Genomic DNA, 25,223 nt, shown 5'->3' with positions numbered 1-25,223 from the left:
CACAAGGTCCATTGTAATAAGCTTGTTTGTGTGTGTTGACATACTTTTCTGTTTAAAAAAAATGAACATATTTCACTAAATTCTATTGTAAAACTTCATTTTAAAAGGGTGTATTAAAATAAATGTTTGTTCCAGTATTAACAAATCATCAATTAACATTTTTTATATAAAATAATGTGTGTTTTATATGTGCTTGACAAAGTGGGAATAAATATAAACTCTTAAAATTAACAGCAGTAACGTGATTACTTTGACGTATGCTTTTATTTGAGATAAAGTGGGTTAATGGGAGTTATTTCTCAGTGTTACAATTGCCCCCACACTGCATTTAATTAAATATTTTAGTCTTGTACTTATAAGTGAAAATATATAAATTGTATTATTAATTAGTGCACATATATATGTTTCTTGTATCAAAAGATGACTAGTCTATCTCAAGTAGTTTGTGAGTTATTAAGGAAAATGTAAAATACCTTACAATTGCCCCCGGTCTCCCTTACAGACGATTGGTTTATGACATCACAGTCCTGATTCGAAAGCATACAGTATCTTGAAGCAGCACTGTACAGAGTACATACGATTGGTGTATGACATCACAGTACTGATTCGAAAGCATACAGTATCTTGAAGCAGCACTGTCCAGAGTACATACGATTGGTGTATGACATCACAGTCCTGATTCGAAAGCATACAGTATCTTGAAGCAGCACTGTCCAGAGTACAGACGATTGGTGTATGACATCACAGTACTGATTCGAAAGCATACAGTATGATCTTGAAGCAGCACTGTACAGAGTACAGACGATTGGTGTATGACATCACAGTACTGATTCGAAAGCATGTATGATCTTGAAGCAGCCGAACAACCAATACTTATAAAAGTAATTGGATCAAACATAAAAAATTAAGTATTCCTAACTTTTCAACGTTTACTTAACATATAACAAAAAAATATAAGTTACTAGGTTCACTTAAATGTATGCATAAATAAAATAATAAAAAAAAAAACATAATGCATGTCAACTACTACAATAATTGCATAAAAATTAAGTAAATCGATTGTATCATTTTAAGTAACTGTATGAGCCAGGTGATATAGGCTATGCAATTTCCCGTGATGCCTATCCAGACAAAAAATTATGAAACACATGTGAAGACGTTGAGAAGCGGTAAGCTTATTTTTTTGTACTTAGGCCTATACACATGATCATTTATTGCATTTTTGGTCAAAAAATTTACTTTTAACTGAATTTCAGAATTGCTACAAATTTTGCATCAACAATTAGAAACGTTTCTTACGAATGCAAACATTTGTAGTCTACATGTTAACGAATGAAATAAGTGTTTTGCACGCGAGTAGCTATATATTGTGTTTTTTCAAAATATATGACCATGATGTTGGCTCGTATATGCATTAATGGTGGGTTCACACCGAACGCGAATTTAATTGCGATAGCAGAGTACATTCATAGTCAATGCAAAGACGCGAAGACGCATCATTCGCGCCGGGCGTCACGAATTGGGTGACTCGTTTGCCGCGAACGTCTTTCTCAGTAGAACATTTTTAACTTGAGCGGGCTGCGGAAGATTCAAGCGTCTAACTAGACGCGACGTGTTTGACACGTTCGGTGTGACCAATTCGGACTGCGCTCTCTCTCCCACGGATAGATTATAGGCCTACTTTATTAGCGAGTTGTTTTTGGATAAAACAAATGTACTTTGCATACTTACAAATTCCCATGTTCTCTATCTCTATTGTCTATAGGCCTACATGGATCGCGGAAAAGGGGGCCTTGGGCGCGGGTTAGCCTACTTTTGGTAACGTTAACATACAAATATTAAATTCGAAAGCACATTGCCTACAGATCCGTGTGCACGATTTATCATTAAATAATGGCAATCTTGATTCTAGCACAATATTATTCTTAAATGACAGCGACAATTCAGTAAATTAAACCTTCAAAATTATTATCAAAATAAGTAAATACCCTTTAAACAAAAGTTTAGCTTCAAACAAAGATTGTAGATCTTTACTGTTTTCCAGTAGTTACTGCTAAAATGTTTTTGAAGAGATTCGTTCATAACCTCTGGAGGAAAGTCATTAATTAACTTCTGTTTTGTTTAAATTAATAGATATTATTTAATAGACTATTTTTATATATATATTTATAGGCATTTAATAATGGACTAATTTGTTGCATTTAATTGTTTTTTATTGATTTTTGAAAAAATTACACACACACACACACACACACACTAAGATTGTTTAATATTTTTAAAAGAAGTCTCTTCCGCCCACCAAGCCTTCATTTCTTTGATCCAAGAAAAACTGTAATATTGTGACTATATTATTATTATTATTTTAACAACTATTTTCTATTTGAATATATTTTAAGATGCAATTTAAATAAATAATAAAGTGAAATGCTTTATTGTGTGTGATTTGCATGTTATTTATTTTAAGACATGTAAGCTGAAGATCTAAACTAAGTTAAAATGGTTGGTTCAACTGATTTAATTGTCTTATTTTATATATATCAATGAGCTTAAATTTTAAGTTAACAGAACTAAGATTTGTTTTGATCTCACATGGCCTGCACTGTGTTGGATTTACTTAAAAGATATGTGCACATTTTTTGATACAAAAATGGTGCATATATATTTTAAGTAAATCCAACTCATCGTTTTTTAGAGTGTGGACAATATGAAACTAAAACGACATAAGCTTAATTTAAAATGTCTTAGGAACTACTGGATATTTAGAGGTGGATAAACGCAATTGAAAGGTGGATAAACGCACTTTGGAGGTGCAAACGCAATTCCCGAATATTGGGAGGTGGGTAAACGGCATTTACGTGCATTTAGCCTCCACTACATCTCTGGGTGTATGTATGACATCACAGTACTGATTCGAAAGCATACAATATACAGTGATCAAATAAAGCAGCAGTATACAGAGTACAGACGATTGGTGTATGACATCACAGTACTGATTCGAAAGCATACAACATACAGTGATCAAATAGAAGCAGCACTATACAGAGTACAGACGATTGGTGTATGACATCACAGTACTGATTCGAAAGCATACAGCAGACAGTGATCGACAGCACTGTACAGAGTACAGACGATTGGTGTATGCAGAGGTGTAGTTGTAAAAAAAGAGGTGGGTAAACTATAAATTCTGGTGGACCAAGACGTGGTCACCAGGTAAGGTGGGCCACTGCCTACCGGTGTATGTGTGTCTCCTGATGACATTGCTATATAGGGAGGGCTCGACATTAAGCCTTTTCATACGCTAAGTAAATCTGCCTTTCACTTGTCCGAGTAAAAAAGTTGCTTGTTCGGATTTTTTTTTAAATTTGACTTATTCTTAAAAAATATTCTCATCACTGATATATCAGCTTTGATATTTAAATCACCATATTGTAATTTCTGCACCTTTAAAGGGCACCCCCTCCCCCAATATTATTAAATGTATATGCTTCATATTTCATTTTAAATTCCTACATTTGATCAATAAATTCAATTATCTCTAATAATAAGACACCATAGGGCTGTTACCCTAGGGGTTGATCAAATTAAATCATTTACACTGAAAAATTACAATTGCATGAAATAATGTTATGAAATTGATTTTAATTTACATATAAGAAAGAATGATGCTACTTTTAAACATTTAAGACTAAACCGCCAGTAGGTGGTGGCAGGCGACCGTCTTAATGAGTGAAAAAGTTCGTCTTAGGTTTAACAACCTATACTAAATTAACTAAATTAAAGAAACTAAATTAACGACATAAGCTTAATTTAAAATGTCTTAGGAACTAGGATATTTAGAGGTGGATAAACGCAATTGAAAGGTGGATAAACGCACTTTGGAGGTGGGTAAACGCAATTCCCGAATATTGGGAGGTGCGTAAACGGCTTTTGTGCATTTAGCCTCCACTACATCCCTGGGTGTATGACATCACAGTACTGATTCGAAAGCGTATACTTTGATCACCTTGACGAAGCACTATACTGCAGTGTACAGACGATTGGTGTATGACATCACAGTACTGATTCGAAAGCATACACTATACTTTGATCACTTTGACGAAGCACTGGGGAGACCGGGAGCAATTGTAACAGGGGGCAATTGTACCACACTCAATTCCTCCAATCAGAAACAAGCTAGAGTGATGACACTTAATCTGTACATGCCCAATAGGATTCTCTCTCTATCTGTGGAAAAGAAGCGTGACATTTTCAACTTTAGCAGAAGTTATTAACGACAAACTGATTTTGAGGTGTGAAAGTTATTTTTTGGATGTACAGTATTTTTCTTCTGCTGTCTAAAGTTTAGATGTCTGTCAATTTAAACTTGTATACATTTTATCCCTAGGTTATTGATTAAAAACGAACATGAACAACACTGTAACACTGTGTTACAGTTGCCCCCGAGCCACAAGGTCCATTGTAATAAGCTTGTTTGTGTGTGTTGACATACTTTTCTGTTAAAAAAAATGAACATATTTCACTAAATTCTATTGTAAAACTTCATTTTAAAAGGGTGTATTAAAATAAATGTTTGTTCCAGTATTAACAAATCATCAATTAACATTTTTTATATAAAATAATGTGTGTTTTATATGTGCTTGACAAAGTGGGAATAAATATAAACTCTTAAAATTAACAGCAGTAACGTGATTACTTTGACGTATGCTTTTATTTAAAGGGTTAATAGGAGTTATTTCTCAGTGTTACAATTGCCCCCACACTGCATTTAATTAAATATTTTAGTCTTGTACTTATAAGTGAAAATATATCAATTGTATTATTAATTAGTGCACATATATATGTTTCTTGTATCAAAAGATGACTAGTCTATCTCAAGTAGTTTGTGAGTTATTAAGGAAAATGTAAAATACCTTACAATTGCCCCCGGTCTCCCTTACAGACGATTGGTTTATGACATCACAGTCCTGATTCGAAAGCATACAGTATCTTGAAGCAGCACTGTACAGAGTACATACGATTGGTGTATGACATCACAGTCCTGATTCGAAAGCATACAGTATCTTGAAGCAGCACTGTCCAGAGTACAGACGATTGGTGTATGACATCACAGTACTGATTCGAAAGCATGTATGATCTTGAAGCAGCCGAACAACCAATACTTATAAAAGTAATTGGATCAAACATAAAAAATTAAGTATTCCTAACTTTTCAACGTTTACTTAACATATAACAAAAAAATATAAGTTACTAGGTTCACTTAAATGTATGCATAAATAAAATAATAATAATAAAAAAAAACATAATGCATGTCAACTACTACAATAATTGCATAAAAATTAAGTAAATCGATTGTATCATTTTAAGTAACTGTATGAGCCAGGTGATATAGGCTATGCAATTTCCCGTGATGCCTATCCAGACAAAAAATTATGAAACACATGTGAAGACGTTGAGAAGCGGTAAGCTTATTTTTTGTACTTAGGCCTATACACATGATCATTTATTGCATTTTTGGTCAAAAAATTTACTTTTAACTGAATTTCAGAATTGCTACAAATTTTGCATCAACAATTAGAAACGTTTCTTACGAATGCAAACATTTGTAGTCTACATGTTAACGAATGAAATAAGTGTTTTGCACGCGAGTAGCTATATATTGTGTTTTTTCAAAATATATGACCATGATGTTGGCTCGTATATGCATTAATGGTGTGTTCACACCGAACGCGAATTTAATTGCGATAGCAGAGTACATTCATAGTCAATGCAAAGACGCGAAGACGCATCATTCGCGCCGGGCGTCACGAATTGGGTGACTCGTTTGCCGCGAACGTCTTTCTCAGTAGAACATTTTTAACTTGAGCGGGCTGCGGAAGATTCAAGCGTCTAACTAGACGCGACGTGTTTGACACGTTCGGTGTGACCAATTCGGACTGCGCTCTCTCTCCCACGGATAGATTATAGGCCTACTTTATTAGCGAGTTGTTTTTGGATAAAACAAATGTACTTTGCATACTTACAAATTCCCATGTTCTCTATCTCTATTGTCTATAGGCCTACATGGATCGCGGAAAAGGGGGCCTTGGGCGCGGGTTAGCCTACTTTTGGTAACGTTAACATACAAATATTAAATTCGAAAGCACATTGCCTACAGATCCGTGTGCACGATTTATCATTAAATAATGGCAATCTTGATTCTAGCACAATATTATTCTTAAATGACAGCGACAATTCAGTAAATTAAACCTTCAAAATTATTATCAAAATAAGTAAATACCCTTTAAACAAAAGTTTAGCTTTAAACAAAGATTGTAGATCTTTACTGTTTTCCAGTAGTTACTGCTAAAATGTTTTTGAAGAGATTCGTTCATAACCTCTGGAGGAAAGTCATTAATTAACTTCTGTTTTGTTTAAATTAATAGATATTATTTAATAGACTATTTTTATATATATATTTATAGGCATTTAATAATGGACTAATTTGTTGCATTTAATTGTTTTTTATTGATTTTTGAAAAAATTACACACACACACACACACACACTAAGATTGTTTAATATTTTTAAAAGAAGTCTCTTCCGCCCACCAAGCCTTCATTTCTTTGATCCTAGAAAAACTGTAATATTGTGACTATATTATTATTATTATTTTAACAACTATTTTCTATTTGAATATATTTTAAGATGCAATTTAAATAAATAATAAAGTGAAATGCTTTATTGTGTGTGATTTGCATGTTATTTATTTTAAGACATGTAAGCTGAAGATCTAAACTAAGTTAAAATGGTTGGTTCAACTGATTTAATTGTCTTATTTTATATATATCAATGAGCTTAAATTTTAAGTTAACAGAACTAAGATTTGTTTTGATCTCACATGGCCTGCACTGTGTTGGATTTACTTAAAAGATATGTGCACATTTTTTGATACAAAAATGGTGCATATATATTTTAAGTAAATCCAACTCATCATTTTTTAGAGTGTGGACAATATGAAACTAAAACGACATAAGCTTAATTTAAAATGTCTTAGGAACTACTGGATATTTAGAGGTGGATAAACGCAATTGAAAGGTGGATAAACGCACTTTGGAGGTGCAAACGCAATTCCCGAATATTCAACGCATTCTCACCCCAAGGCGTCACCTTTGACCATGCTTCAATATTTGACGTTTTAGGCGCCCTTTAGCGTCACTTACATGACGCGATCCTACGGCGTCATCTAACTGACGCTAAAGGAAAGCGTCAGTTAGAGGACGCGGTTAGGTTTAGGTGTGGGGTGGGGGTAGGGTACACCCGATCCTAGGGCGTCATCTAACTGACGCTAAAGGGCGCCTAAAGCGTCAGATATTGAAGCATGTCCAAATGCTTCCCAAGGCGTCAGTTAGGTGACGCCTTGGGAGTGAGAATGGGCTGGAATATTGGGATGGGTAAACGGCATTTACGTGCATTTAGCCTCCACTACATCTCTGGGTGTATGTATGACATCACAGTACTGATTCGAAAGCATACAACATACAGTGATCAAATAGAAGCAGCACTATACAGAGTACAGACGATTGGTGTATGACATCACAGTACTGATTCGAAAGCATACAGCAGACAGTGATCGACAGCACTGTACAGAGTACAGACGATTGGTGTATGCAGAGGTGTAGCTGTAAAAAAAGAGGTGGGTAAACTATAAATTCTGGCGGACCAAGACGTGGTCACCAGGTAAGGTGGGCCACTGCCTACCGGTGTATGTGTGTCTCCTGATGACATTGCTATATAGGGAGGGCTCGACATTAAGCCTTTTCATACGCTAAGTAAATCTGCCTTTCACTTGTCCGAGTAAAAAAGTTGCTTGTTCGGATTTTTTTTAAATTTGACTTATTCTTAAAAAATATTCTCATCACTGATATATCAGCTTTGATATTTAAATCACCATATTGTAATTTCTGCACCTTTAAAGGGCACCCCTCCCCCAATATTATTAAATGTATATGCTTCATATTTCATTTTAAATTCCTAAATTTGATCAATAAATTCAATTATCTCTAATAAAAAGACACCATAGGGCTGTTACCCTAGGGGTTGATCAAATTAAATCATTTACACTGAAAAATTACAATTGCATGAAATAATGTTATGAAATTGATTTTAATTTACATATAAGAAAGAATGATGCTACTTTTAAACATTTAACACTAAACCGCCAGTAGGTGGTGGCAGGCGACCGTCTTAATGAGTGAAAAAGTTCGTCTTAGGTTTAACAACCTATACTAAATTAACTAAATTAAAGAAACTAAATTAACGACATAAGCTTAATTTAAAATGTCTTAGGAACTAGGATATTTAGAGGTGGATAAACGCAATTGAAAGGTGGATAAACGCACTTTGGAGGTGGGTAAACGCAATTCCCGAATATTGGGAGGTGCGTAAACGGCTTTTGTGCATTTAGCCTCCACTACATCCCTGGGTGTATGACATCACAGTACTGATTCGAAAGCGTATACTTTGATCACCTTGACGAAGCACTATACTGCAGTGTACAGACGATTGGTGTATGACATCACAGTACTGATTCGAAAGCATACACTATACTTTGATCACTTTGACGAAGCACTGGGGAGACCGGGGGCAATTGTAACAGGGGGCAATTGTACCACACTCAATTCCTCCAATCAGAAACAAGCTAGAGTGATGACACTTAATCTGTACATGCCCAATAGGATTCTCTCTCTATCTGTGGAAAAGAAGCGTGACATTTTCAACTTTAGCAGAAGTTATTAACGACAAACTGATTTTGAGGTGTGAAAGTTATTTTTTGGATGTACAGTATTTTTCTTCTGCTGTCTAAAGTTTAGATGTCTGTCAATTTAAACTTGTATACATTTTATCCCTAGGTTATTGATTAAAAACAAACATGAACAACACTGTAACACTGTGTTACAGTTGCCCCCGAGCCACAAGGTCCATTGTAATAAGCTTGTTTGTGTGTGTTGACATACTTTTCTGTTAAAAAAAAAATGAACATATTTCACTAAATTCTATTGTAAAACTTCATTTTAAAAGGGTGTATTAAAATAAATGTTTGTTCCAGTATTAACAAATCATCAATTAACATTTTTTATATAAAATAATGTGTGTTTTATATGTACTTGACAAAGTGGGAATAAATATAAACTCTTAAAATTAACAGCAGTAACGTGATTACTTTGACGTATGCTTTTATTTGAGATAAAGTGGGTTAATAGGAGTTATTTCTCAGTGTTACAATTGCCCCCACACTGCATTTAATTAAATATTTTAGTCTTGTACTTATAAGTGAAAATATATAAATTGTATTATTAATTAGTGCACATATATATGTTTCTTGTATCAAAAGATGACTAGTCTATCTCAAGTAGTTTGTGAGTTATTAAGGAAAATGTAAAATACCTTACAATTGCCCCCGGTCTCCCTTACAGACGATTGGTTTATGACATCACAGTCCTGATTCGAAAGCATACAGTATCTTGAAGCAGCACTGTACAGAGTACATACGATTGGTGTATGACATCACAGTCCTGATTCGAAAGCATACAGTATCTTGAAGCAGCACTGTCCAGAGTACAGACGATTGGTGTATGACATCACAGTACTGATTCGAAAGCATACAGTATGATCTTGAAGCAGCACTGTACAGAGTACAGACGATTGGTGTATGACATCACAGTACTGATTCGAAAGCATGTATGATCTTGAAGCAGCCGAACAACCAATACTTATAAAAGTAATTGGATCAAACATAAAAAATTAAGTATTCCTAACTTTTCAACGTTTACTTAACATATAACAAAAAAATATAAGTTACTAGGTTCACTTAAATGTATGCATAAATAAAATAATAAAAAAAAAAACATAATGCATGTCAACTACTACAATAATTGCATAAAAATTAAGTAAATCGATTGTATCATTTTAAGTAACTGTATGAGCCAGGTGATATAGGCTATGCAATTTCCCGTGATGCCTATCCAGACAAAAAATTATGAAACACATGTGAAGACGTTGAGAAGCGGTAAGCTTATTTTTTGTACTTAGGCCTATACACATGATCATTTATTGCATTTTTGGTCAAAAAATTTACTTTTAACTGAATTTCAGAATTGCTACAAATTTTGCATCAACAATTAGAAACGTTTCTTACGAATGCAAACATTTGTAGTCTACATGTTAACGAATGAAATAAGTGTTTTGCACGCGAGTAGCTATATATTGTGTTTTTTCAAAATATATGACCATGATGTTGGCTCGTATATGCATTAATGGTGTGTTCACACCGAACGCGAATTTAATTGCGATAGCAGAGTACATTCATAGTCAATGCAAAGACGCGAAGACGCATCATTCGCGCCGGGCGTCACGAATTGGGTGACTCGTTTGCCGCGAACGTCTTTCTCAGTAGAACATTTTTAACTTGAGCGGGCTGCGGAAGATTCAAGCGTCTAACTAGACGCGACGTGTTTGACACGTTCGGTGTGACCAATTCGGACTGCGCTCTCTCTCCCACGGATAGATTATAGGCCTACTTTATTAGCGAGTTGTTTTTGGATAAAACAAATGTACTTTGCATACTTACAAATTCCCATGTTCTCTATCTCTATTGTCTATAGGCCTACATGGATCGCGGAAAAGGGGGCCTTGGGCGCGGGTTAGCCTAATTTTGGTAACGTTAACATACAAATATTAAATTCGAAAGCACATTGCCTACAGATCCGTGTGCAGGATTTATCATTAAATAATGGCAATCTTGATTCTAGCACAATATTATTCTTAAATGACAGCGACAATTCAGTAAATTAAACCTTCAAAATTATTATCAAAATAAGTAAATACCCTTTAAACAAAAGTTTAGCTTCAAATAAAGATTGTAGATCTTTACTGTTTTCCAGTAGTTACTGCTAAAATGTTTTTGAAGAGATTCATTCATAACCTCTGGAGGAAAGTCATTAATTAACTTCTGTTTTGTTTAAATTAATAGATATTATTTAATAGACTATTTTTATATATATATTTATAGGCATTTAATAATGGACTAATTTGTTGCATTTAATTGTTTTTTATTGATTTTTGAAAAAATTACACACACACACACACACTAAGATTGTTTAATATTTTTAAAAGAAGTCTCTTCCGCCCACCAAGCCTTCATTTCTTTGATCCAAGAAAAACTGTAATATTGTGACTATATTATTATTATTATTTTAACAACTATTTTCTATTTGAATATATTTTAAGATGCAATTTAAATAAATAATAAAGTGAAATGCTTTATTGTGTGTGATTTGCATGTTATTTATTTTAAGACATGTAAGCTGAAGATCTAAACTAAGTTAAAATGGTTGGTTCAACTGATTTAATTGTCTTATTTTATATATATCAATGAGCTTAAATTTTAAGTTAACAGAACTAAGATTTGTTTTGATCTCACATGGCCTGCACTGTGTTGGATTTACTTAAATGATATGTGCACATTTTTTGATACAAAAATGGTGCATATATATTTTAAGTAAATCCAACTCATCATTTTTTAGAGTGTATGACATCACAGTACTGATTCGAAAGCATACAATATACAGTGATCAAATAAAGCAGCAGTATACAGAGTACAGACGATTGGTGTATGACATCACAGTACTGATTCGAAAGCATACAACATACAGTGATCAAATAGAAGCAGCACTATACAGAGTACAGACGATTGGTGTATGACATCACAGTACTGATTCGAAAGCATACAGCAGACAGTGATCGACAGCACTGTACAGAGTACAGACGATTGGTGTATGCAGAGGTGTAGTTGTAAAAAAAGAGGTGGGTAAACTATAAATTCTGGTGGACCAAGACGTGGTCACCAGGTAAGGTGGGCCACTGCCTACCGGTGTATGTGTGTCTCCTGATGACATTGCTATATAGGGAGGGCTCGACATTAAGCCTTTTCATACGCTAAGTAAATCTGCCTTTCACTTGTCCGAGTAAAAAAGTTGCTTGTTCGGATTTTTTTTTAAATTTGACTTATTCTTAAAAAATATTCTCATCACTGATATATCAGCTTTGATATTTAAATCACCATATTGTAATTTCTGCACCTTTAAAGGGCACCCCCTCCCCCAATATTATTAAATGTATATGCTTCATATTTCATTTTAAATTCCTACATTTGATCAATAAATTCAATTATCTCTAATAATAAGACACCATAGGGCTGTTACCCTAGGGGTTGATCAAATTAAATCATTTACACTGAAAAATTACAATTGCATGAAATAATGTTATGAAATTGATTTTAATTTACATATAAGAAAGAATGATGCTACTTTTAAACATTTAACACTAAACCGCCAGTAGGTGGTGGCAGGCGACCGTCTTAATGAGTGAAAAAGTTCGTCTTAGGTTTAACAACCTATACTAAATTAACTAAATTAAAGAAACTAAATTAACGACATAAGCTTAATTTAAAATGTCTTAGGAACTAGGATATTTAGAGGTGGATAAACGCAATTGAAAGGTGGATAAACGCACTTTGGAGGTGGGTAAACGCAATTCCCAAATATTGGGAGGTGCGTAAACGGCTTTTGTGCATTTAGCCTCCACTACATCCCTGCATGGGTGTATGACATCACAGTACTGATTCGAAAGCGTATACTTTGATCACCTTGACGAAGCACTATACTGCAGTGAACAGACGATTGGTGTATGACATCACAGTTCTGATTCGAAAGCATACACTATACTTTGATCACTTTGACGAAGCACTGGGGAGACCGGGGGCAATTGTAACAGGGGGCAATTGTACCACACTCAATTCCTCCAATCAGAAACAAGCTAGAGTGATGACACTTAATCTGTACATGCCCAATAGGATTCTCTCTCTATCTGTGGAAAAGAAGCGTGACATTTTCAACTTTAGCAGAAGTTATTAACGACAAACTGATTTTGAGGTGTGAAAGTTATTTTTTGGATGTACAGTATTTTTCTTCTGCTGTCTAAAGTTTAGATGTTTGTCAATTTAAACTTGTATACATTTTATCCCTAGGTTATTGATTAAAAACGAACATGAACAACACTGTAACACTGTGTTACAGTTGCCCCCGAGCCACAAGGTCCATTGTAATAAGCTTGTTTGTGTGTGTTGACATACTTTTCTGTTAAAAAAAAGAACATATTTCACTAAATTCTATTGTAAAACTTCATTTTAAAAGGGTCTATTAAAATAAATGTTTGTTCCAGTATTAACAAATCATCAATTAACATTTTTTATATAAAATAATGTGTGTTTTATATGTGCTTGACAAAGTGGGAATAAATATAAACTCTTAAAATTAACAGCAGTAACGTGATTACTTTGACGTATGCTTTTATTTGAGATAAAGTGGGTTAATAGGAGTTATTTCTCAGTGTTACAATTGCCCCCACACTGCATTTAATTAAATATTTTAGTCTTGTACTTATAAGTGAAAATATATAAATTGTATTATTAATTAGTGCACATATATATGTTTCTTGTATCAAAAGATGACTAGTCTATCTCAAGTAGTTTGTGAGTTATTAAGGAAAATGTAAAATACCTTACAATTGCCCCCGGTCTCCCTTACAGACGATTGGTTTATGACATCACAGTCCTGATTCGAAAGCATACAGTATCTTGAAGCAGCACTGTCCAGAGTACAGACGATTGGTGTATGACATCACAGTACTGATTCGAAAGCATACAGTATGATCTTGAAGCAGCACTGTACAGAGTACAGACGATTGGTGTATGACATCACAGTACTGATTCGAAAGCATGTATGATCTTGAAGCAGCCGAACAACCAATACTTATAAAAGTAATTGGATCAAACATAAAAAATTAAGTATTCCTAACTTTTCAACGTTTACTTAACATATAACAAAAAAATATAAGTTACTAGGTTCACTTAAATGTACACTCTAAAAAATGCTGGGTTGTTTTAACCCAACTTTGGGTCAAATATGGACTAACCCAGCCGTTGGGTTAAATTTTTACATTACATTTTTAACCCAACATTTCGGGTTTGTCCATATTTGACCCAAAATTGGGTTAAAACAACCCAGCATTTTTTAGAGTGTATGCATAAATAAAATAATAAAAAAAAAACATAATGCATGTCAACTACTACAATAATTGCATAAAAATTAAGTAAATCGATTGTATCATTTTAAGTAACTGTATGAGCCAGGTGATATAGGCTACACTGTTAAAAATTTTCCCGTTAAAAAACAGTAAAGAACTGGCAGCACGGTTGCCAGCAAGTTACTGTTAAATTAACAGTTTTTTACTGTTAGTGAAATTTACAGTTCACTACCGTTTATTAAAAAACAGTAATTAACTGGCAGCACGGTTGCCAGCAAGATACTGTTAAATTAACGGTGTCTTACTTTTGGTTAAATTTACAGTTGTTACTGCTTTTGCAAATGCATAAAGCAGTTTCTACATGTTGCAGCAATATCCTGAAAAAAGCATGGGCACTTATTTGTTCTTCATATTGAAATTAGTGTAAACTACACAAATATACAACATGGTATTGTGTAATGTATTGAATAATGGACAGTTAGCAAAAAGGACAACTTTTCCCCCTGTGTTTTTAAAGATTATTTTCTGAACCTTGTGATTTAATACATTTCCCTGTTGCAGTCTTGCTATAAAATACCAAAAGTGAATAAATTTAAAAGTGAAATAGTAAATTAAAAATGTCACAGAAGAAAATCAGCTTTAAGTATTGTTTCAAAACATGTCTCGTTTATTAAACTTCTGAAACTCTTTTTGGAAAAAAAGCATAAAGGACATAACTAAATAATAAAAAAAATAACTAAAATTCAAGGTTTAGAAGTTACAACAAACATAAATAAACAAGATGTTTCCAAAATCAGAATCTGAACTATCCTGTAACTTGAACAAGTCCTTAACAAATGACTAAGTATACTGTCATTTTCTTTTTTTTTCCTCTGGACACAAACAGTGAATTACTTTATTCACCTGATTTTGAGTGTGTGTGTGTGTGTGTGTGTGTGTGTGTGTGTGTGTGTGTGTGTGTGTGTGTGTGTGTGTGTGTGTGTGTGTGTGTGTGTGTGCATGTATATGCGTGTGTGTGTGTGTGTGTGCGCGTATATGCGTGTGTGTGTGTGTGTGTGGGTGTGTGGGTGTGTGGGTGTTATACTTGTATAAAGTCCCACTCAAAATCCATCAATTTTTTAAGCAGACTGGAGACACGAGGGTTCACTGTTTTGTTTTTCTGGGCGAGCTTCCCCGTCCGTTTTGAAATGACTCCTCCAACCTTGGTGCCTTTTTCTGGGTTTATCCCGATGAACTGCCTGAAAAACAAACATGTTTGTTCAGAATTAGTTTACTCACAAAGAACATATAAATTTGCTATAATCTTAACTATTCTTGTTTTAAGATCACTTCCTCTAACTTTGTCAGGAAAGGATAGCTTTCTGAACAATCTTTTGGGGGTGAAGGATGTGATTTAATCTAGAATAAAGATATCTCCTTATTCAAGCTTTTGCATAGCACACCTTATATGCTATTTTAGCAATGTTTAAAACATTTTAACAAAATCATTTGATCATCATTTAGGTGTCAAAGATGAGGCTTCCTTCCAAGGTTTTCACCAACACTTCACCACCACCAAAGCCCTGTTTATTTCCTTGACAGTCATCTATGGCTACTCACTGGGCTTCAAATAGTTTAAAAGAAAATGTCTTTATTTGATGCTAGATTCCGTTAATTAGGGCCAAATTGTGTTGTATCAATTAACAACACATTCTCACCCCAAAGCGTCACCTTTGACCATGCTTCAATATTTGACGTTTTAGGCGCCCTTTAGCGTCACTTACATGACGCGATCCTACGGCATCATCTAACTGAAGCTAAAGGAAAGCGTCAGTTTGAGGACGCGGTTAGGTTTAGGTGTGGGGTGGGGGTAGGGTACACGCGATCCTAGGGCGTCATCTAACTGACGCTAAAGGGCGCCTAAAGCGTCAGATATTGAAGCATGGTCAAATGCTTCCCAAGGCGTCAGTTAGGTGACGCCTTGGGAGTGAGAATGGGCTGCAATTAAACATACAACACTGCAACAATGAAAAATTTTATGTAAAGCTGCGTTGAAATGATATGCATTATAAAAAGTGCTATATAAATAAAAGTGAAGTGAATTGAATGTATGCATCCAAGTATTTACCTTTGAATAAATTCCAGTGTGCATGCTGCCTCAGCTTGGTATTGAAGATTGAAGTTGTAAAAAGTAGAAAAAACAGCAGCAAGCCCAGACACAAAAGCCGGCTGGATGCCCTCAGAAATAATATGACCCTCAAGGCTGATCATCCAGTGCTGAATACAGCTTCCTGGTGTTTCACCTGAAACTTTAAAATGAAAAACTGTCAGCATCGGCATAAAAACATGAATCTGCCACCACCGTATTGTAAATGAAATCATTGACAGAGCCATTTTTATTAAATTTTCAACGTGTTAATCATGGACTTATCTGGGCAAACATTTAATTTAAAATGTGTATAGTGAAATTATGTTCTCAACATTGTTAATGGGTTAGTTCAACCATAAAAAGAAAATCCTGTCATGAATTACTCACCCTTATGTTCCAAACCCATAAAACTTTAATTTATCTTTAGACAAAGATATTTATAAAATTGTTTAATAATTGTTGTCCATCAATTAAAAGTCCATGTTAAACATAAACTCAACAGAAACAACACTGGGCAAGAAGATGATATAATTAGTGTGTGTTGTGTGTGTGTGTGTGTGTGTGTGTATGTGTGTGTAAACTATCCTTTTAAGTGTTGAAAATAAGTAAATTAATATAAAAATTGAAAATTAAGTAAATAATTACTCACCCTGGTGTTGTTCAAGGCCATATGTTCTTTTTCAGATCATAAATTAAAGAAAAATTGACTACACATGTAATCTGAAATCTGGTTTCTGACAATTGAAATCAGAAAATGATTCTATGTGACTCGTGTCATATATTCCAAGTGTTCTGGGGGTATACAAACCGAAATGTACTGTAAATTTACACGACACGAGACTCTATAGCCAGCCCATTCTCACCCCCAAGGCGTCACCTAACTGACGCCTTGGGAAGCATTTGGACATGCTTCAATATCTGACGCTTTAGGCGCCCTTTAGCGTCAGTTAGATGACGCCCTAGGATCGCGTGTACCCTACCCCCACCCCACACCTAAACCTAACCGCGTCCTCTAACTGACGCTTTCCTTTAGCGTCAGTCAGATGACGCCGTAGGATAGCGTCATGTAAGTGACGCTAAAGGGCGCCTAAAACGTCAAATATTGAAGCATGGTCAAAGGTGACGCCTTGGGGTGAGAATGCGTTGCTATAGCACCACATTTCACTCCAAATCATGCTCTGCAGCATGATAACACTGCAGCAGCAATAACTAACGTTTAAATATGAATTAGTGTTAATAAATATTCTAAAGTAACACTGCGCAGCGGCAACAACAAAACTTTAAATGTGAATTAGTGTTAATAAATTTTAAATTACGTGTTGGGCAAAATAACACTGCAGCAGCAACAGTGAAACATGAATTAGTCTTAATGATTATTAAAAATTACGTGCTGGACAAAGTAACACTGCAGCAGCAATAACTAAACTTTAAATATGAATTAGTGTTGATAAATAAATTACGTACTGGGAAAAGTAACACTGCAGCAGCAATAACTAAACTTTAAATATTAATTAGTCTTAAAGATTATTCTAAATTTCGTGCTGGACAAAGTAACAATACAGCTTAACTTTAATATGAATTATTCTTAATGCTTATTCTATCACTAACTTATATCAAAACCTGGATCTATGCAAAAATAAAGCCACCATTAAAGTAGGCCTAACAATACAATCACTTGTACAACAAATAAATCACCCTGAGATGTACAGATTAGGCCTACAACAAGTTTATCCCCATTTAAAAGCACAAAAAGCCCGAAATTTAGGTTTTGTCCAACGGTTTTCCGAATAATGAAAAATCAAGCTGCAACACTTTAGCGTGCTAAGACGACGATGTAATTCACATGCAACAGTGTTTTTACTTATAGCTTTGCATAAACTTTGCAGAAGAATTGATTTTGGATGAAACTCACCCTGTAATCGGGAATTATCCGTGTGAGGAATCCAACTTCCCTCACGATGTCGCAGTTGGTGCTTTTATCACTGCGAATACAAAAATAGTTAGGCTACTTCCAATATCCAAAATACAAGTTAGTAACAATTGCAGATGTAATGCATTTTTCTATCACAACGAGCAAAACAAAAGGGAACTCACCTTTTATAAGTATGAAGATGGATGAAAAATCCATGCGTGCTCACTGCAGCTCTTCCGATGCGATGTCAAGTCAAAAATACTGTTAAGTACCGTTTTGTTTCCCTCGAGCAATAATTACGTTAAAATGCCGTTATAATTTTTCTACGTCATATTACAAACGCAAAAAAACAGCAATGTACTGCTTTTGAACAAAACAGGAATATACTGTTGAAATTTGGCCGTAAATTTACAGCAATTTCTAACAGTGTATGCAATTTCCCGTGATGCCTATCCAGACAAAAAATTATGAAACACATGTGAAGACGTTGAGAAGCGGTAAGCTTATTTTTTGTACTTAGGCCTATACACACGATCATTTATTGCATTTTTGGTCAAAAAATTTACTTTTAACTGAATTTCAGAATTGCTACAAATTTTGCATCAACAATTAGAAACGTTTCTTACGAATGCAAACATTTGTAGTCTACATGTTAACGAATGAAATAAGTGTTTTGCACGCGAGTAGCTATATATTGTGTTTTTTCAAAATATATGACCATGATGTTGGCTCGTATATGCATTAATGGTGTGTTCACACCGAACGCGAATTTAATTGCGATAGCAGAGTACATTCATAGTCAATGCAAAGACGCGAAGACGCATCATTCGCGCCGGGCGTCACGAATTGGGTGACTCGTTTGCCGCGAACGTCTTTCTCAGTAGAACATTTTTAACTTGAGCGGGCTGCGGAAGATTCAAGCGTCTAACTAGACGCGACGTGTTTGACACGTTCGGTGTGACCAATTCGGACTGCGCTCTCTCTCCCACGGATAGATTATAGGCCTACTTTATTAGCGAGTTGTTTTTGGATAAAACAAATGTACTTTGCATACTTACAAATTCCCATGTTCTCTATCTCTATTGTCTATAGGCCTACATGGATCGCGGAAAAGGGGGCCTTGGGCGCGGGTTAGCCTACTTTTGGTAACGTTAACATACAAATATTAAATTCGAAAGCACATTGCCTACAGATCCGTGTGCACGATTTATCATTAAATAATGGCAATCTTGATTCTAGCACAATATTATTCTTAAATGACAGCGACAATTCAGTAAATTAAACCTTCAAAATTATTATCAAAATAAGTAAATACCCTTTAAACAAATGTTTAGCTTCAAACAAAGATTGTAGATCTTTTCGTTTTCCAGTAGTTACTGCTAAAATGTTTTTGAAGAGATTCGTTCATAACCTCTGGAGGAAAGTCATTAATTAACTTCTGTTTTGTTTAAATTAATAGATATTATTTAATAGACTATTTTTATATATATATTTATAGGCATTTAATAATGGACTAATTTGTTGCATTTAATTGTTTTTTATTGATTTTTGAAAAAATTACACACACACACACACACACACACTAAGATTGTTTAATATTTTTAAAAGAAGTCTCTTCCGCCCACCAAGCCTTCATTTCTTTGATCCAAGAAAAACTGTAATATTGTGACTATATTATTATTATTATTTTAACAACTATTTTCTATTTGAATATATTTTAAGATGCAATTTAAATAAATAATAAAGTGAAATGCTTTATTGTGTGTGATTTGCATGTTATTTATTTTAAGACATGTAAGCTGAAGATCTAAACTAAGTTAAAATGGTTGGTTCAACTGATTTAATTGTCTTATTTTATATATATCAATGAGCTTAAATTTTAAGTTAACAGAACTAAGATTTGTTTTGATCTCACATGGCCTGCACTGTGTTGGATTTACTTAAAAGATATGTGCACATTTTTTGATACAAAAATGGTGCATATATATTTTAAGTAAATCCAACTCATCATTTCTTAGAGTGTGGACAATATGAAACTAAAACGACATGAGCTTAATTTAAAATGTCTTAGGAACTACTGGATATTTAGAGGTGGATAAACGCAATTGAAAGGTGGATAAACGCACTTTGGAGGTGCAAACGCAATTCCCGAATATTGGGAGGTGGGTAAACGGCATTTACGTGCATTTAGCCTCCACTACATCTCTGGGTGTATGTATGACATCACAGTACTGATTCGAAAGCATACAATATACAGTGATCAAATAGAAGCAGCACTATACAGAGTACAGACGATTGGTGTATGACATCACAGTACTGATTCGAAAGCATACAACATACAGTGATCAAATAGAAGCAGCACTATACAGAGTACAGACGATTGGTGTATGACATCACAGTACTGATTCGAAAGCATACAGCAGACAGTGATCGACAGCACTGTACAGAGTACAGACGATTGGTGTATGCAGAGGTGTAGTTGTAAAAAAAGAGGTGGGTAAACTATAAATTCTGGTGGACCAAGACGTGGTCACCAGGTAAGGTGGGCCACTGCCTACCGGTGTATGTGTGTCTCCTGATGACATTGCTATATAGGGAGGGCTCGACATTAAGCCTTTTCATACGCTAAGTAAATCTGCCTTTCACTTGTCCGAGTAAAAAAGTTGCTTGTTCGGATTTTTTTTTAAATTTGACTTATTCTTAAAAAATATTCTCATCACTGATATATCAGCTTTGATATTTAAATCACCATATTGTAATTTCTGCACCTTTAAAGGGCACCCCCTCCCCCAATATTATTAAATGTATATGCTTCATATTTCATTTTAAATTCCTACATTTGATCAATAAATTCAATTATCTCTAATAATAAGACACCATAGGGCTGTTACCCTAGGGGTTGATCAAATTAAATCATTTACACTGAAAAATTACAATTGCATGAAATAATGTTATGAAATTGATTTTAATTTACATATAAGAAAGAATGATGCTACTTTTAAACATTTAACACTAAACCGCCAGTAGGTGGTGGCAGGCGACCGTCTTAATGAGTGAAAAAGTTCGTCTTAGGTTTAACAACCTATACTAAATTAACTAAATTAAAGAAACTAAATTAACGACATAAGCTTAATTTAAAATGTCTTAGGAACTAGGATATTTAGAGGTGGATAAACGCAATTGAAAGGTGGATAAACGCACTTTGGAGGTGGGTAAACGCAATTCCCAAATATTGGGAGGTGCGTAAACGGCTTTTGTGCATTTAGCCTCCACTACATCCCTGCATGGGTGTATGACATCACAGTACTGATTCGAAAGCGTATACTTTGATCACCTTGACGAAGCACTATACTGCAGTGAACAGACGATTGGTGTATGACATCACAGTTCTGATTCGAAAGCATACACTATACTTTGATCACTTTGACGAAGCACTGGGGAGACCGGGGGCAATTGTAACAGGGGGCAATTGTACCACACTCAATTCCTCCAATCAGAAACAAGCTAGAGTGATGACACTTAATCTGTACATGCCCAATAGGATTCTCTCTCTATCTGTGGAAAAGAAGCGTGACATTTTCAACTTTAGCAGAAGTTATTAACGACAAACTGATTTTGAGGTGTGAAAGTTATTTTTTGGATGTACAGTATTTTTCTTCTGCTGTCTAAAGTTTAGATGTTTGTCAATTTAAACTTGTATACATTTTATCCCTAGGTTATTGATTAAAAACGAACATGAACAACACTGTAACACTGTGTTACAGTTGCCCCCGAGCCACAAGGTCCATTGTAATAAGCTTGTTTGTGTGTGTTGACATACTTTTCTGTTAAAAAAAAGAACATATTTCACTAAATTCTATTGTAAAACTTCATTTTAAAAGGGTCTATTAAAATAAATGTTTGTTCCAGTATTAACAAATCATCAATTAACATTTTTTATATAAAATAATGTGTGTTTTATATGTGCTTGACAAAGTGGGAATAAATATAAACTCTTAAAATTAACAGCAGTAACGTGATTACTTTGACGTATGCTTTTATTTGAGATAAAGTGGGTTAATAGGAGTTATTTCTCAGTGTTACAATTGCCCCCACACTGCATTTAATTAAATATTTTAGTCTTGTACTTATAAGTGAAAATATATAAATTGTATTATTAATTAGTGCACATATATATGTTTCTTGTATCAAAAGATGACTAGTCTATCTCAAGTAGTTTGTGAGTTATTAAGGAAAATGTAAAATACCTTACAATTGCCCCCGGTCTCCCTTACAGACGATTGGTTTATGACATCACAGTCCTGATTCGAAAGCATACAGTATCTTGAAGCAGCACTGTCCAGAGTACAGACGATTGGTGTATGACATCACAGTACTGATTCGAAAGCATACAGTATGATCTTGAAGCAGCACTGTACAGAGTACAGACGATTGGTGTATGACATCACAGTACTGATTCGAAAGCATGTATGATCTTGAAGCAGCCGAACAACCAATACTTATAAAAGTAATTGGATCAAACATAAAAAATTAAGTATTCCTAACTTTTCAACGTTTACTTAACATATAACAAAAAAATATAAGTTACTAGGTTCACTTAAATGTACACTCTAAAAAATGCTGGGTTGTTTTAACCCAACTTTGGGTCAAATATGGACTAACCCAGCCGTTGGGTTAAATTTTTACATTACATTTTTAACCCAACATTTCGGGTTTGTCCATATTTGACCCAAAATTGGGTTAAAACAACCCAGCATTTTTTAGAGTGTATGCATAAATAAAATAATAAAAAAAAAACATAATGCATGTCAACTACTACAATAATTGCATAAAAATTAAGTAAATCGATTGTATCATTTTAAGTAACTGTATGAGCCAGGTGATATAGGCTATGCAATTTCCCGTGATGCCTATCCAGACAAAAAATTATGAAACACATGTGAAGACGTTGAGAAGCGGTAAGCTTATTTTTTGTACTTAGGCCTATACACATGATCATTTATTGCATTTTTGGTCAAAAAATTTACTTTTAACTGAATTTCAGAATTGCTACAAATTTTGCATCAACAATTAGAAACGTTTCTTACGAATGCAAACATTTGTAGTCTACATGTTAACGAATGAAATAAGTGTTTTGCACGCGAGTAGCTATATATTGTGTTTTTTCAAAATATATGACCATGATGTTGGCTCGTATATGCATTAATGGTGTGTTCACACCGAACGCGAATTTAATTGCGATAGCAGAGTACATTCATAGTCAATGCAAAGACGCAAAGACGCATCATTCGCGCCGGGCGTCACGAATTGGGTGACTCGTTTGCCGCGAACGTCTTTCTCAGTAGAACATTTTTAACTTGAGCGGGCTGCGGAAGATTCAAGCGTCTAACTAGACGCGACGTGTTTGACACGTTCGGTGTGACCAATTCGGACTGCGCTCTCTCTCCCACGGATAGATTATAGGCCTACTTTATTAGCGAGTTGTTTTTGGATAAAACAAATGTACTTTGCATACTTACAAATTCCCATGTTCTCTATCTCTATTGTCTATAGGCCTACATGGATCGCGGAAAAGGGGGCCTTGGGCGCGGGTTAGCCTACTTTTGGTAACGTTAACATACAAATATTAAATTCGAAAGCACATTGCCTACAGATCCGTGTGCACGATTTATCATTAAATAATGGCAATCTTGATTCTAGCACAATATTATTCTTAAATGACAGCGACAATTCAGTAAATTAAACCTTCAAAATTATTATCAAAATAAGTAAATACCCTTTAAACAAATGTTTAGCTTCAAACAAAGATTGTAGATCTTTTCGTTTTCCAGTAGTTACTGCTAAAATGTTTTTGAAGAGATTCGTTCATAACCTCTGGAGGAAAGTCATTAATTAACTTCTGTTTTGTTTAAATTAATAGATATTATTTAATAGACTATTTTTATATATATATTTATAGGCATTTAATAATGGACTAATTTGTTGCATTTAATTGTTTTTTATTGATTTTTGAAAAAATTACACACACACACACACACACACACTAAGATTGTTTAATATTTTTAAAAGAAGTCTCTTCCGCCCACCAAGCCTTCATTTCTTTGATCCAAGAAAAACTGTAATATTGTGACTATATTATTATTATTATTTTAACAACTATTTTCTATTTGAATATATTTTAAGATGCAATTTAAATAAATAATAAAGTGAAATGCTTTATTGTGTGTGATTTGCATGTTATTTATTTTAAGACATGTAAGCTGAAGATCTAAACTAAGTTAAAATGGTTGGTTCAACTGATTTAATTGTCTTATTTTATATATATCAATGAGCTTAAATTTTAAGTTAACAGAACTAAGATTTGTTTTGATCTCACATGGCCTGCACTGTGTTGGATTTACTTAAAAGATATGTGCACATTTTTTGATACAAAAATGGTGCATATATATTTTAAGTAAATCCAACTCATCATTTTTTAGAGTGTGGACAATATGAAACTAAAACGACATGAGCTTAATTTAAAATGTCTTAGGAACTACTGGATATTTAGAGGTGGATAAACGCAATTGAAAGGTGGATAAACGCACTTTGGAGGTGCAAACGCAATTCCCGAATATTGGGAGGTGGGTAAACGGCATTTACGTGCATTTAGCCTCCACTACATCTCTGGGTGTATGTATGACATCACAGTACTGATTCGAAAGCATACAATATACAGTGATCAAATAAAGCAGCAGTATACAGAGTACAGACGATTGGTGTATGACATCACAGTACTGATTCGAAAGCATACAGCAGACAGTGATCGACAGCACTGTACAGAGTACAGACGATTGGTGTATGCAGAGGTGTAGTTGTAAAAAAAGAGGTGGGTAAACTATAAATTCTGGTGGACCAAGACGTGGTCACCAGGTAAGGTGGGCCACTGCCTACCGGTGTATGTGTGTCTCCTGATGACATTGCTATATAGGGAGGGCTCGACATTAAGCCTTTTCATACGCTAAGTAAATCTGCCTTTCACTTGTCCGAGTAAAAAAGTTGCTTGTTCGGATTTTTTTTTAAA

At 34.5% G+C, this 25,223-nt stretch overlaps 1 long non-coding RNA gene across 1 annotated transcript; it reads right to left on the bottom strand.

Moving 5' to 3' along the window:
• Positions 1–14,762: 14,762 nt before the first annotated feature.
• LOC120481532 (uncharacterized) lies at positions 14,763–18,585 on the bottom strand. Its single transcript, XR_016147651.1, has 3 exons — positions 18,161–18,585; positions 16,228–16,408; positions 14,763–15,358 (listed from the first exon to the last, which is right to left on the bottom strand). It is a non-coding gene; the product is annotated as an uncharacterized LOC120481532 (long non-coding RNA).
• Between the last annotated feature and the right edge of the window lie 6,638 nt (positions 18,586–25,223).

The sequence above is a fragment of the Pimephales promelas genome, chromosome 19 (assembly GCF_988280905.1).
Source record: "Pimephales promelas chromosome 19, fPimPro1.hap1.1, whole genome shotgun sequence".
Classification (NCBI taxonomy): Eukaryota; Metazoa; Chordata; class Actinopteri; order Cypriniformes; family Leuciscidae; genus Pimephales; species Pimephales promelas.
The sequence above is the reverse complement of the archived record's forward strand: the minus strand, read 5'-3'. Positions and strand labels throughout refer to the sequence as shown.